Source organism: Triticum urartu, chromosome 5A (genome assembly GCF_056163025.1).
Source record: "Triticum urartu cultivar PI428250 chromosome 5A, HENAU_Tu73, whole genome shotgun sequence".
NCBI lineage: Eukaryota > Viridiplantae > Streptophyta > Magnoliopsida > Poales > Poaceae > Triticum > Triticum urartu.
In genome coordinates this window covers 637596541-637609826 of record NC_141877.1, presented here as the reverse complement: position 1 = coordinate 637609826, position 13286 = coordinate 637596541, and the positions used below count along the sequence as shown (strand labels likewise).

Below are 13286 nucleotides of genomic sequence, written 5' to 3'. Positions count from 1 at the left end.
GTTGGCTGGTCTAGGGGCTGGCGTCATTTTGACGTCCCCAACAGGAGATACCGTTCAACACGTACTACAGATAATGTATACGGACTCCAACAACACAGCCGAATATGAGGCCCTTCTACATGGTCTCCGGATGGCAGTATCCATGGGCATTCAACGCCTAGAGGTGCGCGGGGATTTGAACCTCGCGATATCCCAAATAAATGGGGACTTTGATGCCAAGGATCCAAAAATGGCAGCTTATCGCAATGCCGTATTAAAAATGTCAGCTCGGTTCGAGGGGCTCGAATTTCACCATGTGGCTCAGGAAAACAATCAGGCGGCGGATATCCTCGCCCGCATCGGCGCAAGACGCGACGCGGTCCCTTCCAACATATTTCTGGAAAGGCTCTTCAAGCCATCCGTAGCATGGGAAGGGGACACCTGTAACAACCATCCAGACCCGGCCAAAATACCCGATACCAAACTCTCGGACACAATCGGAGGCTCCGCCACCGAAATAACACATTCAGCCCACGAAATAATGGCCATTATTGCCCCGTGGACAAAACCATTCCTGGCCTACCTAACTAGACAGGAACTTCCGGAGGACCAAAATGAGGCACGCTGCATAGTGCGGCGATCCAAGGCCTACAGGGTCCATGAGGGAGTATTGTACAAAAAAGCGCTACCGGAGTCCTTCAAAGGTGCATCTCCGAAGAGGAAGGGCGGAACCTTTTGGTAGAAATTCACGCCGGACTCGGCGGTCATCATGCCGCAGCCCGAGCTCTTGTAAGCAAGGCCTTCCGTACAGGATTCTATTGGCCAACGGCCCAGGCAGATGCACATGACTTGGTCCAACGTTGCGCCGGTTGCCAGATCTTTGCAAATCAAAGCCACATGCCAACCACCGCCCTCCAAACAATCCCCATTACATGGCCCTTCGCGGTCTGGGGGCTTGACATGGTTGGACCCCTTAAAGGGGGAACCCACAAGAAAAAATACTTATTAGTCATGGTGGATAAATTCACCAAATGGATAGAGGCTAAACCGGTTCAAACAGCCGAATCTGGACCGGTGAAAGATTTCATATCCGGGGTTGTCCACCCTTACGGCGTCCCCCACAGCATCATCACTAATAACGCCACGAACTTCACGGACGACGAGGTAAAACTCTGGTGTAGCAAAATGGGCATGAAGCTCGATTATGCTTCAGTCTATCACCCACAAACCAACGGTCAAGTCGAACGAGCAAATGGTCTTATAATGAGCGGCATTAAACCCAGATTAGTGCGCTCCTTAACGGAGTCTGACACGCACTGGGTAGAGGAGCTCGACGCCGTACTCTAGGGGCTGTGGACCACGCCGAATCGTAGTACTGGATATACACCATTTTTTATGGTGTACGGCGCAGAGGCAGTCCTGCCCTGTGACATAATTCATGACTCACCTCGAGTGCGCATGTACAAAAAAAGAGAAGCCGAGCTCGATCGGTAGGACAGTCTGGACACCTTGGAGGAAGAGCGCGACGTAGCCAAAGCCCGTTCCGCATTTTACCAGCAACAGGCTCGCAGATACCAAAGCAGAGAAGTACGGGCCAAAACTTATAATGTTGGCGAACTAGTTCTACGACTGCCTGATAAGAAAAAGAACAAGCTCGAGCCCAAATGGGAAGGTCCCTTCATTATCGACCAAGTTCTGACCGGTGGAGTGTACCGACTGCGGGATGCATCGACTAGTCGACTCGAACCGAACCCATGGAACGCAGCCAGGCTTCGAAGATTCTATGCCTAGAATCGGACTCTATGTTAGTCCCCTCCCTTTGTCCATTTTTTGCATATGCATCATCTGTCTTGTTTCCCTTTCTTTCTTTTATTTCTCTAGGCCTTCAAGGGTCACCTTGTGCCTGACTCATACATTACAGATGCGCTAGCCGCACTCTTCATACCTGGGGGCTTCTTTCACAGAAGCTTAAATTATTTACCTGGGCCTCATGCCCAACACATGTGTTATACTTCCGCATGTACCTTTTTTCACCATTTTATGCATCGATATGACTTAAGTTTTGGCCAAGCTAGGTTGCCTGGCTCTTGTATTTATGCCCTACGTTCCCGTTAATTCGGCTAGGGCATAAGGGGAGCACCTCTGCGATTGTTACCGCCGGGTCAGCCGGACGTGTACCTCAGACTGGGTGAAGCCGAAAGCTAGCGTTCTTAAGGGAATATTTGGTCGGTGAACAAAAGATGACTTTTATTTATTATCCATATCTGCCCCCAGATACTTTTTCTGCGCTTCTTGTCGCAGTCCGGACATGCACTTTAGGGCATGCTTACCCAGGGAAAGGAACCCTTAACGAACTATTCTCCCCGGAAGATGTTTCTTACTACCCATGTAATATAACATAACTAGTTGGGCACTTGTCTGATAAAGCACTAATGACCCCTACGCCTGGTATCCATGCATGCCCCGGTTCTTACATAACCGAGAGGGTATTCGGATACACTCCAGACCATCGGGTCCCGAGGTCGAAGCGAAAAGGTCCGCCACGACAAACGATCTACAATCCGGCTAGAAGGCATTATACATGTCACTTTAAAATTACATAGTCAATTTGACTGGCTGAATTCCTCTTCAATACCATCCAAAAGGTTGTCTAGTCTATAGTCCTGTTGGGAATACTTTGCGGCCAATTCTACTTGACCGTACACTAAGCTCACAGGGATCTCCTTCCCATCGGGCCCCATAGGTCCGACTTCGGCCATGTGGTTCGGATCAGCCTTCGTGTACCATGTCTTCACCATTGCCCAGGCTTCCCTGGCGCCCTGACGGCAGCCCGATATCTTTCATAATCAGAAGCACCGCCGCGATCCCTTTAGATTTTCTACAAGCTCTCCAAGGCCTTCGGGTATGGAGACGGATGGCCACAAGGCCTGGGCGACGCCTTGCATCACCTGCCGAACTCGTTCGTGCAGATATGAGAGCTCGGGAAGAAGGTCACCCGTTGAACTGGGCTTTTCCTCGGTAGGACGACCTGTTAGCATACCTACAGACATAACTCTGTCAGCCAGCTTCCTCGCCGAACTCTTTTTCAAAGTTCGTTCAAGCACTTACTAAATATGCCGCGTCGAAGCTGCCGATTTTCCTTAATAGAGTCCGACAGTTGGGCACGAACATCTTGTAGTTCCACGCCCAGCTTGGTGTTGGCATCTAGGAGATCATTTTTCTCCTGCCTCGCCCTCCTAAGCATGTTCTCACCGGCCTTCAGCCGGCGTTGGAGCTGTTGCTTATCCGGATTTACTCCAGTGTCATCTGCAATTTTATTGTCAGATCTGCATACATGCCGCATTCTATATGATACTTATCATTTGAAGGATATGTTACCAGAGGGGGTCTCTTTGGGCTCCCCTGCTGCAGCCAGTGCGGCCTGAAGTTGGGCTTTGCACTCTTCCAGCTCTTGGGACAGTTGAGTATTCTTTTCTGTAAGAACCTGCATAACAAATGATCCTTAAATCAGTTATCCTAACTGTTTCAAGTCTCGGGGGCTACTGATATATATAATCACCAAATTTTCTCACCCGTATGTCTTTTACATACTGCTCCGTGGCTCTGGCTAGACCATTTTGAGCGGCACGAAGGTGCGCGTCTCCTGAGTTGAAGGCATCCAATGCCTCTTGGGAGAAACAAGCGTCACGAAGAACAGTCCGGCGACGCCTGTGGTTCATGCCACTTTCCACCTCGGAATGGGTGGCGGACAGTTTTTCCGCATCCTCTGTCGGAGGAGCACCCGGCGCATGCCTCGTATTCATTCCCGCCTCCGAATCCGGCCTTGGAGCCTGGCTTGTGGAGGCGCGATTGGTAGCCTCTCCGGGTATAGTCCGGCGAGCGCTCTTTTTCCTGAAAAGAAGGCATGGGCGTTAATATGCCTCTGAGAATAATGTCTTGCAATAAAGACGGCGTGTCGTACCACTGCGCTGGTGTCTCAATCCGGACTGCGGGTCTTTTCAGCCTGCCTGGCCTCGCGGCCTCTTGTTGGCCAGTCGCCGCAGGCTCGGCCTTCTGCCTCGAGGACCTCCCCTGCAAAACACGGCTGTTATACGGCGAGCAAAAACACGCAAGGACGGATCCCTTTTTGAAGTGCTGGGACTTTGGTCGCAGCCACCTGTGAGGCTGGAACTAGCCCAGGGTAATCGGCCGTAATGGCCACCAAAGCATTATCATTGCTCGATTGGTAAAACACCCCATCGATCAGCTCCACAGATATGTCTGGATCCTCTTGGGAGGCCAGGTCGAGGGACCATCCAGGGTCCTCGGGTTGTGGAGGGGGGTAGTTTATCTCCCTTACAGCCTGGCACGGTTCCTGCGTAGAAATCGCTAGACTGAGTACTTAACTGCGGAAATATGAAACGGATGGGCGAGAAAAAGTCTCCGCTTACCCAGCTCGGAGGATTGTACATAGAAAATCTGCCCTGCGGGTTGACATGAAGGAATTTCTCCTCTTCTCCCTTGTACAAAGTGGATAAGATCTTTATTAAATCAGCAACCGATCCCGGCCCTTTACGACCGTAGCGGGTGGCGTCATCCTCCCCGTTGAAATCCCACATGGGGTGGCCTCTATACTGAAGCGGTTGCACCCCCCGCATGATACATATCGCCATGACCTCGATCATGGTCAATCCAGATCAAGCTAAAAAACTTATCCGGCTCATCAGGTAAAGAACGTCCCTGTCGTCTTCCTCCAGGGAGCTTCGTGAACGCCAGCTCCGGCGCTTCTTCAAAGGGGCGTTGTCGAACTCAGGAAGGCCGATCCGAATAGGATCCGGGAGGGGGACGTCTTCTATATAAAACCATTCTAAAGGCCAGTCTTCGGACGTCTTCTTTGGGGTTTCGGACAGGTATCCGGTCCCGGCAATACGCCACACTTTGGCTCCGCCCACTTGATATATTGACCCCTTCTGAGAACGGGGCACAAGGCAGAACAGCTTCTTCCACAGAGCGAAATGAGCCTCATAGCCCAAGAACAACTCGCAAAGGGCTACGAATCTCGCGATATGCAGCATGGAGGCAGGCGTAAGGTTGTGCAACTGGAGGCCGTAGAACTCTAGGAGCCCCCGGAGAAACGGATGAATTGGGAATCCGAGCCCTCTTACCAAATAAGGGACAAGGCATACCCGCTCTCCCTTGGAGGGATTGGGAAGGCTCTCCTCTTGCTCTCCGCCATTATAGGTGGCGAGCCCGGCTCGAACCGGGACCATGTACGCTGGGGGAAGAAATCCCTTGGTCTGAAGCATCACTAATTTGTTGTGCGGGACAGAACATCTCTCCCAATCTCCAGGCTTGGAGCTAGGGGAGCGAGAGGAGGAGCTACGTCGACTGGCCATGATGGAATGGATCTCTGTCAGGCGCGCTCCGATGAAGGCTCGCCAAGGGAGGATGGTGTGATTTGGATCTGAATCCTCGTCTTTTTAATAGGCGGCTCATTCACACAGCTAGGGGGGGTAAATGTGAAAACACCCTGGCTCTTCACATTCGCTCGACACGTGCAAAGTGGCCATTATTGGGCGTGGAAGCCAAGGAGTGCAACATTCACAAGAGACCGGACACTATTTCGACAGGTACACAGAATTTGGAGAGGAACCCGCCTTGCAATGCCGAAGACAATACTGCGAGCCGGACTCATCGTCATTGAAGCCTGGTTCGGGGGCTACTAAGGGAGTCCTGGATTAGGGGGTCTCCGGACAGCCGGACTATCTCCATTGGCCGGACTATTAGACTATGAAGATACAAGATTGAAGACTTCGTCTCATGTCCGAATGGGACTCTACTTGGCGTGGAAGGCAAGCTAGACAATACGGATATGGATATCTCCTCCTTTGTAACCGACCTTGTGTAACCCTAACCCACTCCGGTGTCTATATAAACCGAAGGGTTTTAGTCCGTTGGACAACAACAATCACAACATACAATCATACCACACTAGTAGAAAAAGGGTCAATCGTGAAGCACATTAGTGCCAGTTTGTATTTGAGCCGGCACTAATGTATACATTAGTGCCGGTTCCAACGGCTAGCCGGGCCGCTTTCATTAGTACCGGTTCGTGGCAAACCTTTAGCACCGGTTCGTGCCACGAACCGGTACTAATGAGAGTGGTGGCAGGATGTTGTCAGACAGGCGCCCCTCCAGCCCCTTTAGTACCGGTTCTTGGCACGAACCGGTACTAAAGGTCGTCCTACATAAACCCTTCGTCCACCTGAGCTCGCTCTGTTCTTCCCCTTTCCCCTCTCCTCTCTGTTCTTCCCCTCTTCCTCTCGAGCTCATCACACATTTTGCCCAAAATTTGTCAAGATTTGAAGGCCCTCATCCATTCAAATGATCACAAAGGTTAGCAACTTTGTCCTTTCATCTCTCATTGCTAGATTATCTCTTGCATTGGTTTATATAGTGATTAATTTGTGAGTTTAGTAATTTGAGAGGATATATATATATATGTGCTAGTATTTGATTTATATGCAATTTGAGGTCAAAAATAACACTTAGTTTGCATATGTAGGTGTGGTTTACTTAGTGCCTTCTAAATCTCCATCGTAGCCACCGTCGATCGCCCGCACCGTCCCGTCGCCGGCACCACCTTGTGGTGAGCCTCTTGTTCATGAAATTTTATATAAAAAAGTATGTTTGTGATTTGGATATATAGTTACTCGTATAATTATCTTACCCGTACGTTGTTTGTTATACATATAGTGCCATGGTTTTGATATCCGTCCCCGTCGGCCCTAGTACTTGTTATGATTCGGATGTGGTATGTATATTCTCTTTTAAAACTAGTTGCATTTCGTGTTTATGACAAATTATGCCCATCAAGTTGACATAGAAATTTTTTCTAGGAGGTATCTGAACCTGAAATTCCAACCGACCCTATTGCCGAGAGGTTAAATTTAGTTGAAAGAGAAAACGAGTACTTGAAAGAAAAATTGAAAAGAATTGAGGGGGAGAAGATGGAATCGGAGTTGCATGTTGCCGATGTCATCGATGATCACAAGATCAAGATGGAGAAAATGCGCTTGAAGATTAGAAAGTTTAGAAAATATGCCATCGATAGTGAGGCTTGGTATCATTATGCCGTTGGATCCATTGTTACCTTAGTTGCGATCTTGATCGTATTTGTTGTTGAATTTAAATGCTTTAACTAGAGAGTTATTTGTTTGTTGCATTTAAGTGTTGTATGAACTTTATGTATGAACTTGTATTAATTTGGTCTATTCGGTGTTGTGTAATGAAGATGAGCCGGCAATGGATGTACGATGACCGATGCTCTCCCCAGTTCGTTGAGGGCGTGCGTACTTTTCTGCTTGCGGCTGAGGCAAACAAGCGGGCGGATGGTTTTATGCCTTGTCCATGTGCTCGCTGTAAGAATGGTCACAATTACTCTACGTCAAGAACCATTCACGTCCACCTGTTTAAGACCGGTTTCATGCCCCATTATAATGTTTGGACCAAGCACGGAGAAAGAGGGGTTATGATGGAAGACAATGAAGAAGAAGAGGACGACGACAGCTATCCTGGCCATGGGTTCCCTGAATACGATGATACAACAATGGGGGAAGAAGCTGAGCTGGTAATGCGGGAAGAAGCTGAGCCGGCAATGCGGGAAGAAGCTGAAGAAGAGGCATCAGATGAGCCCGTTGATGATCTAGGTCGGGCCATTGCCGATGCAAAGAGAAACTGCGCAAGTGATTTGGAGAAGAAGAAGTTGCAGCGCATGTTAGAGGATCACAAAAAAATTGTTGTACCCGAATTGCGTAGGTGACAAGAAAAAGCTGGGCACCACACTAGAATTGCTGCAATGGAAGGCAGAGAATGGTGTATCTGACAAGGGATTTGGAAAGTTGCTGGTAATGATAAAGGATATGCTTCCAGAGGACAACAAATTGCCCGAGAGTCCGTACGAAGCAAAGAAGGTTGTCTGCCCTCTAGGGTTAGAGGTGCAGAAGATACATGCATGCCATAATGATTGCATCCTCTACCACGGTGAGTACGAGGATTTGAACGCTTGCCCGGTATGTGGTGCATTGCGTTATAAGATCTGCCGCAATGACCCTGGTGATGTCGAGGGCCGGCGCCCCAGGAAGAAGATTCCTGCCAAGGTGATGTGGTATGCTCCTATAATACCACGGTTGAAACGTTTGTTCCAAAACAAAGAGCATGCCAAGGAGATGCGATGGCACAGAGAAGACCGTAAGAAAGACGGAAAGTTGAGAGTACCCGCTGACGGGTCGCAGTGGAGAAAAATCGAAAGAAAGTACGGGAAGGAGTTTGCAGATGATGCAAGGAGCGTATGGTTTGGTCTAAGCGCAGATGGCATTAATCCTTTTGGGGAGCAGAGCAGGAACCATAGCACCTGGCCTGTGACTCTATGTTTGTATAACCTTCCTCCTTGGTTGTGCATGAAGCGGAAGTTGATTATGATGCCAGTGCTCATCCAAGGCCCTAAGCAACCCGGCAACGACATTGATGTGTACCTAAGGCCATTAGTTGAAGAACTCTTACAACTGTGGAATGGAACAGGTGTACGTGCGTGGGATGAGCACATGGGGGAAGAATTTGACCTAAAGGTGTTGTTGTTCGTGACCATCAATGATTGGCCTGCTCTCAGTAACCTTTCAGGACAGACAAACAAGGGATACCGCGCATGCACGCACTGTTTGGACGATACCGACAGTATATATTTGGCTAATTGTAAGAAGAATGTGTACCTGGGACATCGTCGATTTCTTCCGAGCAGGCATCCCGTAAGAAAGAAAGGCAAGCATTTCAAAGGTGAGGCAGATCACCGGACGAAGCCTCGCCACCGTACTGGTGCTGATGTACATGATATGGCCAAGGATTTGAAGGTGGTCTTTGGAAAGTGTCCTGGTGGACAACCTGTTCCGAATGACGCTGACGGATGCGCACCCATGTGGAAGAAGAAATATATATTTTGGGACCTGCCCTATTGGAAAGACCTCGAGGTCCGCTCCGCAATCGACGTGATGCACGTGACGAAGAATCTTTGTGTGACCCTGCTTGACTTCTTGGGCGTGTATGGGAAGATAAAAGATACACCTGAGGCACGGGAGGACCAGCAACGTATGCACGGAAAAGACGGCATACATCAGGGTCATGCAAGCTACGCTCTTACCAAAGAAGAGAAGGAAATCTTCTTTGAATGCCTGCTCAGTATTAAGGTACCGTCTGGCTTCTCGTCGAATATAAAGGGAATAATAAACATGTCAGAGAAAAAGTTTCAGAACCTAATGTCTCATGACTGCCACGTGATTATGACGCAACTGCTTCCGGTTGCATTGAGGGGGCTTCTACCGGAAAACGTTCGATTAGCCATTGTGAAGCTATGTGCATTTCTCAATGCAATCTCTCAGAAGGTAATCGATCCAGAAATCATACCAAGGTTACAGAATGAATTGGTGCAATGTCTTGTCAGTTTCGAGTTGGTGTTCCCACCATCCTTCTTCAACATCATGACGCACGTCCTAGTTCACCTATGCGAAGAGATTAACGTTTTGGGTCCTGTATTTCTACACAATATGTTCCCCTTTGAGAGGTTCATGGGAGTCTTAAAGAAATATGTTCATAACCGTGCTAGGCCAGAAGGAAGCATCTCCAAGGGCCGTCAAAATGAGGAGGTCATTGAGTTTTGTATTGACTTTATTCCTGACCTTAAGCCGATTGGTGTTCCTGAATCGCGGCATAAGGGCAGACTGGATGGAAAAGGCACGCTAGGAGGGGAACAAATAATATGTATGGATGGACATTCTCTCACTGAAGCACACTACATAGTTCTACAGAATTCCGCCTTGGTGGCTCCGTATATGGATGAACACAAGAATTTGCTACGCTCCAAACACCCGGAGCGGTCTGATGACTAGATTACACGTGAACAAACCAGGAGTTTCGCCAGCTGGTTGCAAGCACGTACCATGCATGACACCTCTATTGAAGATGACCTGTACTTGCTGTCCCAGTTACCATCTTCGAATATAATGACTTTCAAAGGGTATGAGATAAATGGTAATACATTTTACACGATCGCCCAAGATAAGAAGAGCACCAACCAAAACAGTGGTGTCCGCTTTGATGCAGAAACCAAGACGGGAAAGGAAACATATTATGGTTATATACAGGACATATGGGAACTTGACTATCGACGTGGTTTGAAGGTCCCTTTGTTTCGGTGCAAATGGGTCAATATGACACGAGGCGGGGTAACGGAAGACCCGCAGTACGGAATGACAACAGCGGATCTCAACAATCTTGCGTATGCAGATGAACCATTCGTCCTAGCCAATGATGTGGCACAGGTTATCTATGTGAAGGACATGTCTACCAAGCCAAGAAAAAGAAAAGATAAGGAAGCGAATGCATCGTACGATGAGTCAAAGCGGCACATAGTTCTTTCTGGGAAGAGAAACATCGTGGGAGTGGATGACAAGATAGACAAGTCAGAAGATTATGAAAAGTTTGATGAAATTGCTCCATTCACAGTGAATATTGACCCGAGCATCCCGTTAAATGATGAAGATTTTCCATGGCTACGACGCAAAGGGACACACGCGAAGAAAAAGTTTCACACCCAAAGATCTGGGATGTGATCGGCTTAGCTATCATCACTTTCTTCTATGTTTCACACCCAGGAGAGAATCTCTGTAATAGTTAGGGTAGCTAGTTATGTGTTTTGGCATTTGAAACGCGAAGAAATTTTATGTGCAAGCAAATTCTTTCATGCATTTATTGATTTTTTCAGCTAAATGACCCTGAAATTGAAAAGCATTTCAAATGAACTCAGAAAAGGATGAAAGTTGGCATGGTATCATAATTTCACCCACATAGCATGTGCAAAAAAGTAGAGAGGGTTACCGCAAAAACTGGATACACTTCGTGTACAAAATGGACAATCTGTTTCGAAGTATCAGGGTTTCGGACGAAAACTCATCCGTTACAAAGGCATTTCATTTTTAAATAACTTAAGCATTACCAAATTGAATATAATGATAAAACACACTAATATTAAACATAATAAAAAAGAATCACTGGAAAATGTATTTCTAAAGTTAAGTTATTCACAAACTAGTGATTCACACAAATTTCAAATAATTCAAAATTTAAACTATTCAAATTTAAAAACTACCGGCACTAACTGAAAGTTTCTAAAAACTATCAAAAATATTCACAAAGAAACTCTAAATACAGCAAAAAACAACTAAAAATAAATAAAACAAAATAAATAAAGCAGAAAAGAAAAAACTAAATGAAAAAAGCCCACCTACCGGGCCACAGCGGCCTGCATACGACTAGAAACCCAACCTGTTGTTGGGCCAGGATGCAGGCCCACAAGCCCAATAGGCCCCACAGGGCAGAGTAGCAGAGGTAGGCCCAGAAGGCCTGCATTAGAGAGGAGCTCGAGACAGCAGCGGCGGCGGGGCTTATAAGCAGGTGTGAGCGCCCTTCGGCTAGCGAGGTGGGACTAAACTTCTGCGCCCCTCGCCTGGCAGCGCACCCCCCTTTAGTACCGGTTCGTGGCACCAACCGGTACTAAAGGGGGGCCTTTAGTACCGGTTGGAGCCAGGAACCGGTACTAAAGGGGGGTGCTCCCCCCCGCTTGGCCTGGCCAAAACAGGCCTTTAGTACAGGTTGGTGGCTCCAACCGGTACTAAAGGTGTCCCCAATATAAGAAGCACTTCGAAAATTTTCAGTTTCTCATCTCCCACTTCTCTCTGCCGCCGCCCCGTCCCGCGCCGTCGCCGCCCCCGTCGCGCCGTCCCCGTCGACTCCGCGACGCCCCCGTCCTCGTCGCGGCGTCCCCGTCGACTCCGCGGCACCCCCGTCGCCGTCCCGGTCGCCGATCCCCTCGCTTTGCCGTCGCCGTCGCCTTTGGATCGACCTCGCCCTCGCCCTCGCCGTCGCCTCGACCTTGCCCGCGCGCGCTGTGAGCCCCTCCCCCGGCCCCTGTCCTCGTCTCCAATCGATCATAGCGCACACCGGCGCTGGCGCCGGCGCCGACTGTGCGCACACACGCGCGCGCGCACACACACACTACATGCACACACACATACACACGCACACACACACACACTACATGCACACACACACACACTACACACACACTAGACGCGCACACACACACAATTTTTCTGTTTTTAGCTATTAGTTTTTTCTGTTTTTCTGTTTTTCATACAAAGTTTTAGATGAATTAATTAATTAGATTAGATTAATGTCAAATAGTATGTAGAAATGTTAGTTATAATATATATAATGTCAAATGTTATAGAAATGTTAGTTATATAGAAATGTTAGAAATTTTGGAAATGTTAGTTTTAGCTAGCTAGATGAATTAGATTAATTTCAAATTGTTAGACGATGATCGATGTTTTTTTACTTTCTTATATTTTTAGTTATAAAATTTAGAATTTGCATATATGAAATCATCACAATCCAACATTTAAAAAATGTTACTTTACTTTTGCGGCATATAGTATTTTGTTGTCGACGATGCCCGGCCCGCATCCTCGCCGTCAACACGTCCGCGACGACGTCCTGCTTCAGAAGACCCATGTCCGGGACTGGGCTCCGCCGGGCTGGCACTGGGAGGTGCTACCTTCAGGGGCGCGACGCTTGGTGAGGAACCCGGCCCTAGGTCCCGTCGTCTACCCTCATCTCCTTTGGTGGCATTCACGTGGGCCACTTTCGGTGCGGAGGGAGCCGGCCCCGCCGGAGGTGGTACGTCACCATGTCAGGGAGGAGGACGAGCACGTCCATCGCTACATGGCTGCTATGGACGTCAGGTTCTCCAATACCTGGCAGGTTCTTTGGGGAGATCACCCGAGCTATGATCCAGTGATGGTTCCTTCTCTTTGGGTGTCCACCGCCCGCACCTCAGGAACCGCGAGTGGCCTAGATTACTCTGTACTATTCGATCTTTATTAGCTTGCTAGCTAGCTAGCTAGTGATGTATTCAATACTATATCTATTATTCGAGATGATGTATTCGAGATTATATCTATTATTCGAGACGATGTATTCGAGATTATATCTATTATTCGAGATTATACTAAATTGCTTTATATTTCTTTTGGCATAGTTAAATAAAAGCTATGGCGGACAATACCGACAGAGATAGAGAACAGACCATGCTCGATATCATACGCGGGCCAGATGATGATCAGAATGAAGATTTTGACGGCTCCGAATTTCTAAACAACACCGGAGAGGGTGATATGATATTCGATCACGACGACCGAGAAGATGAAGTCATGAACTAC

General features: G+C 48.1%; 1 long non-coding RNA gene across 1 annotated transcript; it reads left to right on the top strand.

Annotated features, from left to right (window-relative positions):
* Positions 1–6026: 6026 nt before the first annotated feature.
* On the top strand, positions 6027–6836 carry LOC147973626 (uncharacterized). Its single transcript, XR_015603671.1, has 3 exons — positions 6027–6354; positions 6524–6607; positions 6715–6836. It is a non-coding gene; the product is annotated as an uncharacterized LOC147973626 (long non-coding RNA).
* Positions 6837–13286: the final 6450 nt, after the last annotated feature.